Genomic DNA, 16,944 nt, shown 5'->3' on the forward strand with positions numbered 1-16,944 from the left:
ATGTAGAATAATAATATAAAAACACTGTTCTTCCTTCTTTTATTTTTACTATATAGAATAAAAGGAATTTAATGTTGACAAGAAAATTAGAAGTTTTTAGTTTTTATCATTTTGCTAACCTGGAAATACATATATTGAAGAAAAGAACCCGAATTAGTCGCCGTCCAATGGAAGTTTATTTAAATTACCATTAAACAAATAAGTATTAAACAAATTAAACAAGTAAGTATTAAACAAATTAAACAAGTAAGTGTTAAACAAATTAAACAAGTAAGTATTAAACAAATTAAACAAATAAGTATTTGTACAATGTTTATGAAAAACATTTTAGGTTTTACTACAGTTAGCTACAGAACATTTCTTAAACACAGAAAAAAACAACAATACGATTATTATATCTGAATTAAACAGTTGTTTCTTATCATCAGTCTTGAAGCCAAAGTAAGGGGTTCATAGATTCTGCATAAAACAGTTTTGTATTGAAATAATAGAAAATATAATATTGAGACGTTTGTTAAAACAAAGTTAAGTTATTTGTAGAAATAAAAACAACAATCACGAACACTTAAATATACATTGTTATGACAAGTGTAGACATTATCTTAAAAAAAACAACAAATATATATATTTTTATAAGTCAAATGATAAATTATTATAGAGATAAAACTAAACAAAAAGAAAAGAAAATTTATAAAGTTTAATTTTGTATAAAAAATCGTTCAAATAAAGTATAGAAATTAGAAAATTATAACCAGAACAAAAATATAATGAAATATAATAACTATCCTTGTCATATGATTTATTTTGACGTGTTTATTACAGTTCAGAGTTAGTAGTTAATAATAGCAGTTCAGTTTGTTTTTGGTCATAATAAACTAACATTTTGTTTTATTTTCCATAATTCAAAGTATTAATATTCTCTCTCTCTATATATATATATATATATAATAAAATAAACTTACCAACAGAACATTTATATCAATATTAACAATTTTCCTGTAAGCTCTAAGACTGTTCAGGAAGGAAAATGGAGATTCTCTTTGCCCAAACTATTGATTTAATCTTTAGAAATCATATTGATTTATGTAATTTACTTGATACGAAAATACGTTAACATATTACGGAAATAACAACACCTTTAAACTGAGCACTGATATATAAAACTAACTTGGAAAATCTTTTCAAATATAAACAGAATCAAATCATTAAACCATTCTATCATCCCATAGGTTATCAAATATTATTATGAATTTTATGTTAATATGTCTTTACCGTTTTTGTAACATAAAAATGAATTAAAACACTTACCGGCCCATTTCGTACACTAATTTCAAACTGAAATAAAAAGTCAAGAAAAAGGGTCAGATTTGTTTAAAAAATCTCTCGTTTACTTTTACTTAATTGGTTACATTTAACTACTTTTTCATAAATTTATTTGTGTTAATATATACTTCTAAGCGATTTTCAGTAACATTATTATCATTGTGCGATCTACTTTTGTAAAACATAATTCAGAATTTACCTGTAGCGTTGAATAATCTCCAAGTTTCCTTGGGAATAAAAGGTTATGAAAGTGAGTGTGTTCGAATTTAAACTACACCAGCATGTTTTTCAAAATTAAAGATATATACAAACTTTCACTGACCGATACTTGCTATCATTCACCAAGCTTTGTTAATCTATGTTACTCGAAACTAAAGTTCTGAGTTGCCTGCGGCATAAGACTTCTCAATTTTAATTTGATTTATATAAGATAAAAAAAAAACGTTTATAGAACAATTTGCACCACTAGAAACACGAGCTACTGATACAAACAAAAAACTAAATGAAAATATTCATAATAAGCTTTCACACGAAGGTACTACAATTGTTCCTCATGAATTTTTTTTTTCAACAGTGCCTGAAAACTTTCTTGGCAAATAATAAACAAACAGTATGTTATTAGAACGCTTATTCAGAGAAGAGAAAATTTTGAAATTATTTTGGAAAATACACTTAAAACAAAACTGGAAATGCTCAGATAAACACTGACTTGAAAATAATCTGCTAATTCGTATGTGTAGATTTACCTAGAACCTGGTAGTCACGTTGTTACAGATTATGTTCAGAAATTCTGCATTTGATAAACTCGGAGCGGTCTGGTTCTGGCATCGTTCTATAGCGTTTCTCTGACGTATAAACAGAAATAAACAGTGTCATAAAACCAAAGGATTACTTATTTGTTATAGTGATGGCGCTGTAAGAGATTTGCAACAATTGTGTAAAAAATATGTATTTGATATTTTGCAAAATAAAATGTCATATAATCTGAAAAATAGACATCGATATCTTTGGTAAAACAGTTCTGGAAATATTATATTTTTCACAATTACATATTCAAATATATGTATATAAATTATTACACCAAATGAATTGTTTTATATTAAGTAAACTTAACTGCATAGAATCGTGCTTAATAATGAATTCAAAAGAGAATTCAACAAATTTGCATTATGTATAATATAATAATAAGGTATTAAAACATATAAGAAACAAAATATAATACATTTATACAAAATGAATACACGTATTCACACACGTTACTATAGCAGTACGTAACTACAAATATAATATAGTACAAATACCATAAGCACATGCATGTTATAATATAAATATAATCAGTACAGTCGTGTGGTAGTGTTTACTAGTTGCCTTACCTATAATCTGCAACTGCTTTTTTAAGTACGGCCAGCGAAAGTAGCCTTCGTGTAGCTTTGCTCAAAATTCATAATAAACCAAACCAAAGAAATAGTAATATTATACTCACTTCAGTCAGAGACGAATTGTTCAGAATGCATTCGTAACGCGTCACTCTTGTTTCTTCAGCAACATTCTAATCTGAAACATAGCAAATTTTTAACTGTACTTTTTTTACAGAATATTAGCGTTAAACCTATTATTTTTAAACATTGCATTTTTTATTTAGTCCTTTAGAAATTTTCATGTATTAGAAGAATAAATGATTGTAGTATTCCAAGCACACTTTCGCAATATCCATTGCCGTTCACACCATAACAGTTGATATTGTGAAACATGGTTTATGTAGGTAGAGTTCCATGTTTGAAGTTTATCACAGATGAGAATAATGGTGTTGGTTTTATGAATGTAGATTCTAAGAAAGCATTTGACGAAGTGTCATATTAAAGGTTTGGGAATAAACTTGACTTTATTATTGTGGGGGATACATTATGTAATCGTATAGAAGAGTGGCTTAATGGAAGAAAGTAGGGGGTTCTTATTAATGGAGCTCAGTCAAAATGGATTAATGTTGTATGTTCTATTTCTTAAAGTTCAGCCCTAGGTCCATTGCTCCTTTTGGTTTACGATAATAAAACAGATGAAAGAAGGGTAAATGAATTACTTAAATTTGTACATGATATTAGAGTATTCGGTGTTACTGGGTGTGAGCAGGACGCTGCTGATTTACAACAAGATTTAGATCATTTAGTAAGTGGGACATATAAAAGGTATATGGGTTTTAATTGTGATAAATGCAAGATAATTAATCTGAATTATTATAGTCTTAATTATAAGCATGATTTGGATGGAAATAACATTAAAATTTCATGAAAGAAAAAAATTTTGGTGTGATGGTTGATCAGTCAAAGAAGGATTTTAGATTATATCAACAGAAATAGTGAATGAATACAAGTCTAAGGAGGTTATAATTTCATTGTATAGGCCACTTATTTGGTCACATACGGAATATTGTGCTCCTTACTTTAGGAAATATATAGAATTGTCGGAAATGGTTCAGAGGAGTGTTACTAACATGGTACCTGGGATAAAAGGGTTATTATATTATAACTTTTATTAAAAAAGTTAAGTAGTATAACAACAGATATAAGGGATTTACATGTTTTTGACATTTTTGTAACATTTTTAAAAACTGTACACTGTGAAAACAACAATGATATAATCAACAGAACTGTCACCCTGTAAACATGGTAGTTATTAACAACAAGGAATTTAATCCTTAAAAGTTCCATGGATATTAACAACAAAAACGTAATAAGTGAAAGTGTTATTCTGTAATCATAATTTTAGCTGCAATAAGTTTTCTTTTATTTTTACGCGAATTGTCTCGAACAGAAGATTCCGGGTACATTCATACATATAATAAAAATGTGTCAAATGTATGGATACAGATCCGCTTAATCAACAAAGACCATCATTAGAAGTGCCAAAAGATAATTCGTACTCACCACAAAATACAAAATTGAACAGTGATCCACCGTAACAAATACAGCAGAACAAAAAAATAAAAGCAGTGAGAAGAGCTCTATTCTTCATTCTGTTAGAATTATGTTGATATTAACGGCTGTCGCTTGTTATATAGTATTGGTTGAAGAAAGAAAAGGAAATTTCATCATGCTATCAGATTTCTATTCAGACTGTGTCTCAAACACTGTGGACATTACGAAAGAACTATGTAATACTTTAGAAATATTAATCACGGACGTTTCGTATTGACAGGGATAAAGTTTTCTATATTAGTGTTGTTATTGTGTTCTACCTATCATTAGAGGAATGTGTTTATGTGCGTACATAAATTATGGCAATGAAAATGAAAACTATAAAAAACATCTTCTTATAAAAGAAACGTCTATTGTTTTGTGAAAGCGACCTTTTCACATACCATTACACTAAAATATTTTGTTTGTGTTTTGCTGTTTAAAAGCTGATAACAATATCAGCAGAAGAACATCATTAAAGTTGTTGTTATACCAAATATGAAACTGAGTATTAATTTACTTACTGCGCATGACATCCAGTTGGTCAGTAGTAGTTATTGTTTTCAATGGCAGTTATCAGTTTCAGATATATCGTTGCTGTGTGTTATTTTACGGGGTAGATGTGCCATTCAGTTACAGTATTTCATTAATATAATTTGTGTTACATAACTTAAATAATATTTATCAGTATTATACTGGAATAAATTGTTTTGCGCCGGAGTCATTTTCGTTTCAATGTGATTCCACTGAAGTGAGTGTTTTACTTATAACGTTTTGCCCATCTGATACCAGTAATATTCTCTCTTCAGTCACGTTACACCCAAAACAGTCTCACACCAGTCACACTGACACGAATATTAGTCTCGCGCCAGACCTTCACACCCATAATAGACTAACACCAGTCACAATGAAACCCATAAAGACCCTAATCAATCACACTTGCATTCATATGTCTCGCACTTATCCCACTTTCCCCAGTTAGAAAGGGTAATATTAGGGTTAACAATTGAACTTTATTGTAGAGACCCTATTTTATTGAGGATAAGATTTCAGTTTTTGGCTAATATGGAAGGTGAACTATAGGAGGAAAGAATAATAAAAGGAGTAGATTATGAAGTTGAACATATTATATTTATAGGTGATTCCTTGACACAGCGTATGAAGTCTGTACGAAAAAACAAATTAGATTATGCTATCCTAGGGTACAAGTGGAAAACAATTGACAGAGCAAAAGATATTATGAAGGGGCTGTCAACTTTGCAGTTTTGGTTGTACACGCAGAGGCTAACCATATATGTAAGAGTAAGTCAGAGGAACTAATTAATAAATATAAGACGTTGATAAAATCATTTAAAGATAAAGGCCATAGAATTATTGGTGGAAATGAAATTTGGAATAGATGGTTTACATTTAAGTAGGAAAGGGTATCGTACGTTTTCAAGAACTATTAACTGAGATGTAAGAAAAGTTTTAAATTAGAACTGCATAGTGGTGAGGGCAAAGATAAACTAAATGAAAGAAAATTGAGATATAGATGAAAGTTTAGCACAGAAAATCTGTATGAAAGTAGTTTTAAGAGTAGGCTTAGTTGATACTCTTGTAATGCTAAAAGAATAAGATATAAAATAGATTAATTTAAAACAGAAGTAGGAATAGAAAGTTTTTATGACAGAAATTTCTTTATAATAGATGGTTATATGTTATTTAATAGGGACAGAGTAGTAAAGAAAGAGGGGTGGTTGTATATGTAAAGTGTGAGTTACATTATGCTGAAGTTGAGAATATTAAGGATAGTAGAGGAGATTGAATCAGTTTGGATTTCTGTTTGTGGATGAAAAGGGAAAAAGCTCTTAGTTGGAACTTGTTATAGACCACGAGATGAAAGTGATGAAATTATTGCTAAACCTTACAGTGAGATTAAGGTTTGAGTTGTTAATGAAGTCATAATTATTGGCGATTTTGATTTTAGACATATTTATTGCGAAAAGCTAGTGTCACACAATGAAGAAGAAAGGTTTCTGGAATCTTTTGAAGATGGATTTCGTCACCACTTGTGTAAGGTAACTAGAAGAAATAATTATATTTTAAATTCTTTGTTAACTTTTAAAGTAGAAATGGTTGGGAGAATAGAGATTTTGGAACACCTAAATACAAGTTATCGTTGTTGTACTGGATTTGATGTTTTATTGCGTATGGAAATCAGAAATAATGATATTTTTACTCCAAATAAAAAAAAATACTTGAAGGGATGCAACATAAATTATCTGTTGTGAATTGGGAAGCTGAGTTATTTGGAGCCACTTATAAAATGTTGTCAATTCGTAAAGAAATGTTCTGAATATTTAAACACATATATTTCGTACAGAGAAAAAAGGTAGAAAAACAGGTTCGCTCACAAAACGTAAAAGAACATACAGTTAAAGAAAAGCATCACAATTGTTAGAATTTTAAACTAACTGGTGTTATGGAATATTTATAATATAGAAGATTAATAAAGTTGTTCAAACAGGAAGTTAAATCATCGAAAAATGTATGAAAAATTGGCTGAAAACAAGAATTAACAGTAAGGATTTTAAAGTACGTTATGGGTAAACAGAATGTTAGGATGGGGATAGAATCCTTGAGGGGAGATAAAGAAAGGATTTCATCTGATGATTATATTATGACAAGGTTATTCAATTATACCTCATTAAATTATTCCTCTTATTCAGATTTAACGAGATATAACGAGAAATGTAACAGTAGAGAACACAAATATAGTATTAGGGAAAATAGAAACTGTCTTCTGCTGAGACAATTTTATTTTTCAAATAGCGATATTCTTTTCGATGTTGTAGAGGTGGTAAATCTGAGTTAGTTTAAAAGATATATTTAAAAGATTTAAAAGATTACACAAATTCTGAAATTGTTAAAATAAAATTGGAAAAAGGACAAGATTACTGGACCAGATAATATTTAAACTTTTAAGTAGTTCAATGATTTGATACGTAAGCCACTTGCCATTATTGTTTTATAAGTCTTTGAATAGTGAACAAGTACTAATTAGAAACTTATTATTTCACTCAACTCTTCAAGTAATTTTAGGCGTATTAGTCTTATATCAAAGATAATTTGCAAGTTAATTTATCAAATTTAGAATTTTTCGACTAGTTAATATGGTTTCGCTAAGGGAAATCTTGATTTAGATATTTTTGATGTGCTTTGAAAATGTTACTGTATATGTAGATGAGGGTAAAGGTGTATGTAAGTATTGTGTATCTGGATTTTCAGAAAGCATTTGACAAAATGTCTCATAAAAGGCTTGTATAGAAGTTTATGTTTATAAGTGTTAGGTGTAAACTAACTAATTCTACAGAAGAATGGCTTGGTTGAAGAAAGTAGAAGCTGTTTTAAACTGATTTCAGTAAAACTGAATTAATGTTGTAAATGGTGTACCTCAGGATTTAGTCTCAGGACCATTGCTCTTTTTGATTTACATTAATTACATAAATAAAGGAATGGTGAAAAAAATGTCTTAAATTTGCTGATGATATCAAGATCTTGGGTGTTGATCCTGCTTTAGAGAAGGATTTAGATAATTTACTGAGTTTGAAAAGTAACTTATAAATGAGGTTTAATTGTAATAAGTGCAATTTAATTAGATAATTTGAATAACCTTAACAGCTTCATGAAACGAAGGGATTTTGGTGTGATAGTTGATCAGTTTCTGAAACCATCAAAGTAGTCGGTAGTAGGTCAAATAGGATTTTAGGTTGTATCTACATAACATAGTTATAATTTCATTTTATATATCACTGTTTCGGCCACATATGGAGTGTTGTGCTCCTTACCTTAGAAAAGACATTGAATTCTTGGAAATGGTTATAAAAGGGTCACTAAATTGATGTCTTGGATGGAGAGGTTTTATATGAAGAGAGATTCATTAAAATGTTTACTCTTTAAGAAAGAAAAGTTAGAGGGGATCTCATTGAAGCTTTCGAGAATATAAAAGAAATTGATAATGTTCGTGCATCAACATTTTTACACTTAATGACGAGAAATGTAGCAGTAGGGAACACAAATATAGTATTAGGGAAAATAGAAGCTGTCTTCAGCTGAGACAATTTTATTTTTTGAATAGCGATATTTTTTTGGATGTGGTGGAGGTAGTAAATCTGAGTTAGTTTAAAATAATCCTTGATAGATATATGAATGATACGGATTGGCTTTAAATTATTATTTTTTTATATAAATAGTATACTTGTCTTAGAAGATAAGACTGCCGAAATGGACCAACAGGTTACTTGTTGACCTTAAACATTGTGTTATGTTATGTAAATAGTTCACAATGTACTATGCAGGCGGAAGTGTGAACCCATTTGCAAATGTGCATATACAAATGATATGATAATTGATGACTAATTTCAAATTTACGTTTACTATTTAAAGGTTGATTAATTAATTAGATGTAAATAAGATGCAAATTAATAATTACATATTCATTAATAGTTTATTAAAATAATATTGACCATTCACATTTTAATTATGATCGCGTCATCAAAACCAGAAGGCACGTTTTGATACTGTTTGTTTTTATTTTTGTGCTTAATAAATAATTGATATTTATTATTTTGTCTTTTGTGACCAATATTTAGTGTTTGAAGAATTACATAAGTTTATCATCGTTTTCTTAACAACAAAGTTGGGATGGTTTGTAAAATATTAATTTATGTGGAAGTGAAATGGTGTTGTCTGGTAATACCAAATACATTTAAAGGTGTATGATGTATTAACCGTAGAGCGAAATTGACTTTTTTATTGTCTATCATCAAAGTAAAAAATAAATAAATAAAAAGCAGAATGTTAATATAAAAAATTTAGTGCCGTGGTTCTTAACCTTATTGGAGGAACTGAACCCCGAGTATCGTACTTGCATTCATTGAACCCTTCGTAAATCAAATATGATTTTTTTAAAAGTCAAACATGAGTAGATATTTTATTAGTGCACAAAATCAATCATGCATCAGTTGCACACAATATCACTGTATTCAAAGAGCAAAACCAACAAAACATGAATTTCACACAAAAACAAAAGCAGAACTCAATGAATATTTACTGCAAATCAATGTGAATTTTGCTGTTGCCTTTGAAAGACAAGTTCAGAAATGCACGGCTTCACCTGGAGAAGTGCCACACTTATATCATTTGCGCAACAAAGACTGTTCCTTTTCTTCGTTTTATATCTACCATCCTCGAAAAGGGTTGCTCGCAAAGATACGTTGTAACAAACAGTATGAGTATCTCAAGGGCCTTCTTAGCAATTAGAGGGTACGCTACGATTTGGTGACACTAAAACGTTGAGAGCGTTGTTGTTCTGAAAAGTTGCTTTTGAACCTGTCTCTGCTGAAGTTCAATGATTTCGTCGAGATATTCATCATTGGCATCTGCTGTCGTAACACTAAACGTGAATGGCTGTGTCACCCGTGCTGGATATGACTCTCTGGTGGGGAAGTATCCATGGAGAGACTTTGCGAGCTCATCTAAGTGCATGGCAATTGCTTGCTTCAGTTCCCCGGATAGAGAAATGACTCTGATTTCAGACACATCTCCGATCTTACTTACACAGTCGTCTAGCAGAGGAAAGTTTGCGAAGTTATCATTCTCTGTTCGTCTTTTCCATAACGGTAACTTTTTTTGGAAAGCCTTCAAATTTTCTTCCGCTTCGATGATGTTGACTCTACCACCCTGCATCTGTTGATTGAGATGATTAAGAGCATTGAAGATATCAGCCATTTACGCCAAAATGAGAATGAACTCAGATTTTTCGAAGCAATCTACATGACAATATTAGTGCTCTCGCAAAAACAGAGCTAATTCCAAACAAATGGCAAAAACACAATTCAGCACCTATCTCCGGGATAACCACTGAACGTTAGAATGGTACAGAAGTACCCCGAATTCAAAGCACATTTCATTACACAGCTCTTTGAAGATGCGATGCTTCAGGGCACTATTTCGCACAAAGTTCATACATTCCACTACAATTTTTAATACTTCTGCCAGTTTTGAAGACAAGGTTTTTGTTGCCAATGCATGCCTGTGCAGAACACAGTGAGTTACAATGATGTGTGGTGTATCGGATTTCACCAGCGCACCAAAACCAGAGTTTCGTCCCAGCATGACTGGAGCTCCGTCCGAACAAACTGCAGAAACCATATCCCACGAAAGATCGTTGTCTCTGAAGACAAGCTTTTCCCAGCATGATATTCGCCATCTTCAACGCATCTGGTTTTAAGAGTGCTTCACCAATGATGTGTGGTTTGCCCTGCTTTGCGATCATGTACGCAACTTCGTACGATGCTGTAAAGATCGGTTTATCAATGGGCACAAAGCCGAGAACAGGCAAAGTAGACTTTTCATCGAACCTGGCTCTCTTTACCTTGAATTCAGCAAGCGTTGTGTTCTTGTATTTCCCATATTCATGCAGCTTTAGGGAGTGTTCTCTTAGTTCTGCCGGTTCTAGACTAGAATTGCTCAACATGGCATTGCAAATCATGCATTGAGGACGCTGACTCCCATCACGTTCCGTTATATACGTGAATCCATATTGTACATATTCGTCCGACCACTTTCTGTTTTCGCTCTACATAGTTAGTATGAAGTGATTGAAAGATTAGGAAAAAATCACAAATGACGCACGATGACGACGATCACAAGTCGACTGCTAAGCTCACGAAGCTCCCTGAAACACAGATATTAAGGCCAAGTGATGTAACATGATCAGACGCAGCCAATGATGGCCAACTGCAGCATGACGTTACGAATCATACGAGTGGGGTGAACGAAACGGATATACACACAGTGTGTTTTTTGACCTGAGACTGACTCACCGAACCCCTGGGGTTCAATTGAACACAGGTTAAGAACCACTGATCTAGTGGAAAGGAAACACAAAGTATAACATTATTGTTTAGATTAAACTTTGTATAAATCCATTCAGCTAAGAAATATAAACAAAACCAAGAGGTATAAATAAAACTAAATCACGAACTACAGAGGATATCCTGATGTATTACCATATTTGTTTTATGAAGTTATCTGTATGTATTAATACCTTTCTCTTTCAGTGATAACACGATACAACTGTTTTTGGATATTTCCTTATTGCTTGTGTCATTTAAGAAAAACAACAACAAAAATGGTTGTTATGCTGTAGTTTCTTAAAATATCTGCAGATGGCATTCGGTGTACATCTGGTTTTTGGTGTTATTAATAGCGAAGCGACACAATGAGCTATCTGTTTTCTGCCCATCACGGGTGTCGATTTTGATAAACTAGCAGATTTCTAAAACTGTAATATTCCTGTCATTTCTGTTCCGTACCTCAAGAGGATAAGACCCGGAGCAAGAGTATCAATCATTAATCTGTGGCTTTAAATAATGTTAAGTTCACACTGGTACATGTAAGGTAAACTTATATATTTATTCTGTTGTTCGTAAGTTAGAAAGTAGAATTATTTGACTTTCTTTATTCAAAAGAGAATAAATCGGATTTTATTCACGTGTTCAGATTATTTTAATACGCATAATAAAATTCATGTTCGTGGTACAAAATTTTATGAAAATTGTAAGTATGCTGTATGGACAGAAATCTAAAAAAAAACTACAAAAATTGAATTATACAAACAGTGAATAGACATTTTGTCGGAAATATTTTCACTACAATGGTTCTTGAACAATCTAAAAACAAAATGATGAATATATTTACATTTGTCAATTTAAATACAACCATGTACTGAAAGTATAAATAAATAAATAAATTGTATTTAATCATGTCTATGTATTGTTATTAGATGAATTTGTTTAAAATATTCTCACAAGCATTTTTTAAGTCTTAATGAAAATATGTGATGAACATAAAAAATAATCTTTAACACAATTTTATTCCAGCATGCCCAGATGAGTAGGGTACTCAATTCCCAATCTGATGGTCGAGGGCTCGAGTTCTCGTCCTGTAAAACATGATTATTCTTTAGAGCCATTGAGCTATAATAAAGCGACGGTCAGTCCCACTATTTGTTAGTAAAAATGTAGCCAAAGAGTTGACGGTGGGTGATGAGGACTAGCTACCTTTTCGTTACTAAATTAGGGACATCTAACGCTGATAACCCTCAGGTAGCTATGGGCGAAATTAAATGTTAATCCAACCAAATAACATTGTATCATAGGTAAGGCTTATTCTGCAAGAGGTTTACTTTCATTTCGATATATTGTAATTTAAACGACTGTGATAATACCATTTTTTGGAAACTCGCATAATAACAGTCACGCTTCAGTCACACTGACATCTATATTGATCTCTGAAGTCACATTAACATCCAAAGAGATGATGTGACTAAAAGCGGAACATTTTTTACTAACCACCTTTCGGTGTAAGCATGACGACTTTCAGTGACTTTTATTTTATACAGGTAAACTTTCTGTTTACAGCTTTAACTGAGAATATTTAGGTGAATCATCGTTACGAGAATAAACGTTAGCATTTGGGAATAGATATGACGGACCCGTATTCTATCTTTCTGGCAATGACCACAGACCTAGCTCTCACTTCATTAGCCTTATTGACAGAGACAGAGTTATAAACTTTCCCGACACGGAATACCTAGATATATTCAGTTACCTAGTTTTTAGTGCCTGATATTGAAGCATAAAAATTTTAGATACCTTGTAATAAGCTGGTTGCACAGTGTCAGAATCGTTAGTTTTTGTAATGTTATTGAAGGTAAAGAATTAATACAAAAACTGTTAAATTGGACCTAGATGAGTTCTATATAATAACTTTTACTGCTAAATAGTACTCCATGTGTCCTTACAGTTTATATCGTTCTAAATTTAAAGAGAATCAGCTTGTTGTTAGATTGTTTATTGACGTCAACCAGATCTATCAGTATTAGGACTCTAATCTAAATCTAATTGTTTAATAACATAATGTAAGAATTTTAACGTTACTATACATCTACATTTGTATTTTATAGACCATATACTAGTAAAGTTTTTAATGCAAGATTCTATCCAAGTATTCACAGTTTTCATGAAACAAGCACAACATACAAGCTGATAAATGAACTTACAATTTACGATAATATAATGTGTTGATGTGTATGTGGATATATGTTATTAATGGTGGTCTAACGTGTTAAAGTGACAATTTACAGCAAAAGTTATATTTTCATATTAGTGATCTGCTGATCCTGATAAAAACACTAGGACTAACACGGTTGTTAAATTATCAGCAGTTCACATATTAATAAAAGTTTAAATATTAATGCGATATTTCAGATACTAGTCTGTATACATAATCATAACTGTGAGCTGGGTTGGAGTATTGTTTTATGTTGACTTGATTGTGTAACGTTACACAGGCCGAGATTCTTCCTGGTTCCGTTGAATTAGTGCAAACTCCACAGCTCCCATAACCTTTTTAGTGACCCTGATAGCGCCAGCTCGTTACAGTCTAAATATTCAGCGAAGATTTTCTTAACATGCTTCTCTTGAGTCATCGTTGTTGTATAATCACTATTTTTATATACTTCTGTATCTGTAAGTAACTGCATCGTATTTCTCTCATACATTTAAAATATCTAGCGATATCTCAGTTGGGCTGTATCAAAGAATGTTCAAGCCCATAGTTTGAAGTTTCTGTATTTCTAGTATTAATATTTGTAATGTCCATCTTGATACAACAAAAAGTCTTCAGATTTACATCGCTAAAACCACAGGTTTGATTCCCCTCGGTAGACACAGGAGATATCCTGAAATTCGTTATATTTTCTTTCTCTCATTAAAAAGCAACTTTTAATGCATTACGAATATATTTGTAACAATATCAATCCCAACAACTGTCCCACAGAACTTTCTATGAGTTGTAGTTCAATTAGAGGGTCAGGACAACACATTGCATATGTGTAACAGGAATATGATAATGTTACTCACGTGCAGCAGACACATTATAGTGCATGGAATCAGCAGCATGGAGTATTGATTTATATGAACTTGGTTATATAATATTAGACAGACTGGGATTGTTCCTGGTTCCGTTCAATCAATGCGTTGTCTAAAGCTTGCAAAACCTTTTACTGATCTTCTAGTTGTTGATTCGGTTTAGTCGCTAGAGATTCGACTAATACCACCTGTAACACAACTGATTTATTTTTAGTGAGGACGCAGTGGGCGTATGGTGCACACAGACACTTACTCGAAGCTTCACAGTTAAAGGAAAATAGTCTGAGACTACGATTTCTAGAATACTTCTGTATTAACTTTTTCCAAAACTTAATGGTTACATCCAACATACATATCTTCAAATAGATAAAAGTTTTAGTTAAATTAACACATTTAGTAAACAATCATTTATCTTTATACTACTTAATACGATAACCGATGCTTAGGAATAATAGCATTAAAATACTTACAAAGAGTTCAGCCGAGAAACAGTTGTTTTTTTCATATCGGAAGTGGATATGTTGAAGCAGGGCAGATAACTTAGTCAAGTCTGAAGACTGGTGCTAAGGTGTCATTAAATTAATGTTAGAGATGGTTTGAAGTGTGTTTAAATATATGTCACACGATAAAACAAACACACTAAATATTTAGATATGATGCATCATCATTGCTCATTCCATTCGTGGTAGTTATGTGACTTGCTCAGTTGTCCATTTTAAATCATTTTAACATAACGTACTTCACCATTTCTAAAATAATGTTAATCATAACTTCACGTAGATCCATATCCAGGATTTGAATGGTAAACAGGAAATAAATCCAACAATTCCTATATTGCTTACAAATGGATACGTTGTATCTGTTCCGAACTAAACTAAGGTAATAAAATTTGAGGCGAAGATGGCGGTTTAACTGGATTAGAAAACATTCCTTGAAATTTATTATTAGTTCTTTGAAAAAAGTCTCATAAATGATAACTTGATTTTAAGTATTTTAGACAATGCAACGTGAAAACAGACATGAATTTATTTCATAAAACAGTTGTTGGAATATTTTATTTTTCACAATTATTTATTCAAGTATATTTATATAAAATTGTGATACAAAATTAATGGTTTTACATTGAGTATAATTACATTGTTTAGAATAGTGCTAAATAATGAATTCAGAAGAAATTAAAACGAATTTTATACATTGATAAATGCATGTAATCTTTATCTACAATACCGTATTAATACAATCAATAAAAATAATACATTCATATAACAACGATATTCAATTATCTGTTATTTGATTTACAATAGAAGCGTGTTCACTGATGTAATCAGTACCGTCGGTTGCAGTGTTGACTGGCTGTCTTCCTTCTACCACAACTGAATAAATTTGGCCAGCGAAGGTAGCCCTTTCTTATATTATAATTCTCAATCGACATAACATTATTTACCATTGTGCTATAGAAATACAAATACTCACTTCAGTCACACATGTTCAGTACACTTCGTAACGAGTCATTCTTGTTTCTTTATCAACATTTGTGATCTCAAACATAGTACATTTGCAATTATAATTGTATGCTTTATTTAGTCCTTTAGAAATGTTCAGGTGTTAGAACTATGAATTATAATCGTATTCCAATCACACTTTTGCCATATCCATTCAGAAAATAATAGTTGATGTTGTAAAAAATGGCTTATATAGATAGAGTTCCACGTTTTTTATTCTTTCACTTTGCTTGAAGTAAACTTAAAATATCAAAATAATTGTCAACAGGCCTCGGCGATAGTTATGAAAATTCGTTTATGAAACGTTATCGTAGGTGGATTAGAAGTTGCTTCCTGATATGTAATTGTAAAAAAATGCAAAAAAACAGAAAACTGCAAAACACAATGCCGAAAATTTGCACGTATCTTCTCACTTTGAAAATAACATTCATGAAAAATTTGGAGAAGACCCACGAACGCCTGTTTATTCTAGTAACATGATTAGAGTATTAACGTAGGCCTAAACCGATTTACGACAGTTTGAAAGTACTTTAAAATTGTGGAAACGTTGAAAGGAAGAAATAAGCTGATTTTTAAAACTCAACGGACCGAACACCGAAGTATTTTACATACTAATTTAAAAGAACCTAAGAGAAAAGAATTGTGATATATTTTCGAACAACTAGCGTTTCACGTACTCGACAAAATTACTGCACAAATTATAGAAAAGTAATAATGGAATGATTTTTTTTAAGATAGAATAATTTCTGAAAGCAGGATAATAATGACATTATATACGGAACAGATGTAAAGAACTGTAAGACAGAAGAAAAATAGTTCGACACACTAACAAGTAAATATTTGTTTCTTCTGGAACAACAGTAGATGTATTTTTTTCATATGATAACCATACACAATGACATGTGAAACTTCCATCGTTTATTGCGCATTTTAAATCCACTGAAAATAATTCGAGAAAGGAAACCCGAAAGAGCGTACTATAAAAAATAAAGCACGAAAAGATTCTAATCTTCGCACTTCAGTTTCCAAGCACAGGTTTTCTTGTGAATATTTAAGATATAATAAAAGTTATAATTTCTACTCTTTCTCGAGGTGAATACCTAGTTGTCACAAACTCGGCAATGTTCTGTCAAACAAGATCACTAGTAAATCGTCAAACTAAACTGTACGGTTATTAAATTCCTACAC

The 16,944-nt window shown here is 31.4% G+C and overlaps 1 protein-coding gene and 2 long non-coding RNA genes across 4 annotated transcripts in view; all 3 read right to left on the reverse strand.

Annotated features, from left to right (window-relative positions):
* LOC143237347 (uncharacterized) overlaps positions 1 to 16,944 on the reverse strand; it is a 367,273-nt gene that overhangs the window by 285,358 nt on the left and 64,971 nt on the right. The window lies entirely within an intron of this gene.
* LOC143237345 (cytochrome P450 3A9-like) overlaps positions 1 to 16,944 on the reverse strand; it is a 104,690-nt gene that overhangs the window by 46,561 nt on the left and 41,185 nt on the right. The gene's annotated exons all lie outside the window — the stretch shown is intronic.
* On the reverse strand, positions 1,247 to 4,330 carry LOC143240342 (uncharacterized). The gene is made up of 4 exons (XR_013021719.1): positions 4,245 to 4,330; positions 2,807 to 2,877; positions 2,070 to 2,168; positions 1,247 to 1,335 (listed from the first exon to the last, which is right to left on the reverse strand). It is a non-coding gene; the product is annotated as an uncharacterized LOC143240342 (long non-coding RNA).

Source organism: Tachypleus tridentatus, chromosome 13 (genome assembly GCF_004210375.1).
Source record: "Tachypleus tridentatus isolate NWPU-2018 chromosome 13, ASM421037v1, whole genome shotgun sequence".
Taxonomy (NCBI): domain Eukaryota; kingdom Metazoa; phylum Arthropoda; class Merostomata; order Xiphosura; family Limulidae; genus Tachypleus; species Tachypleus tridentatus.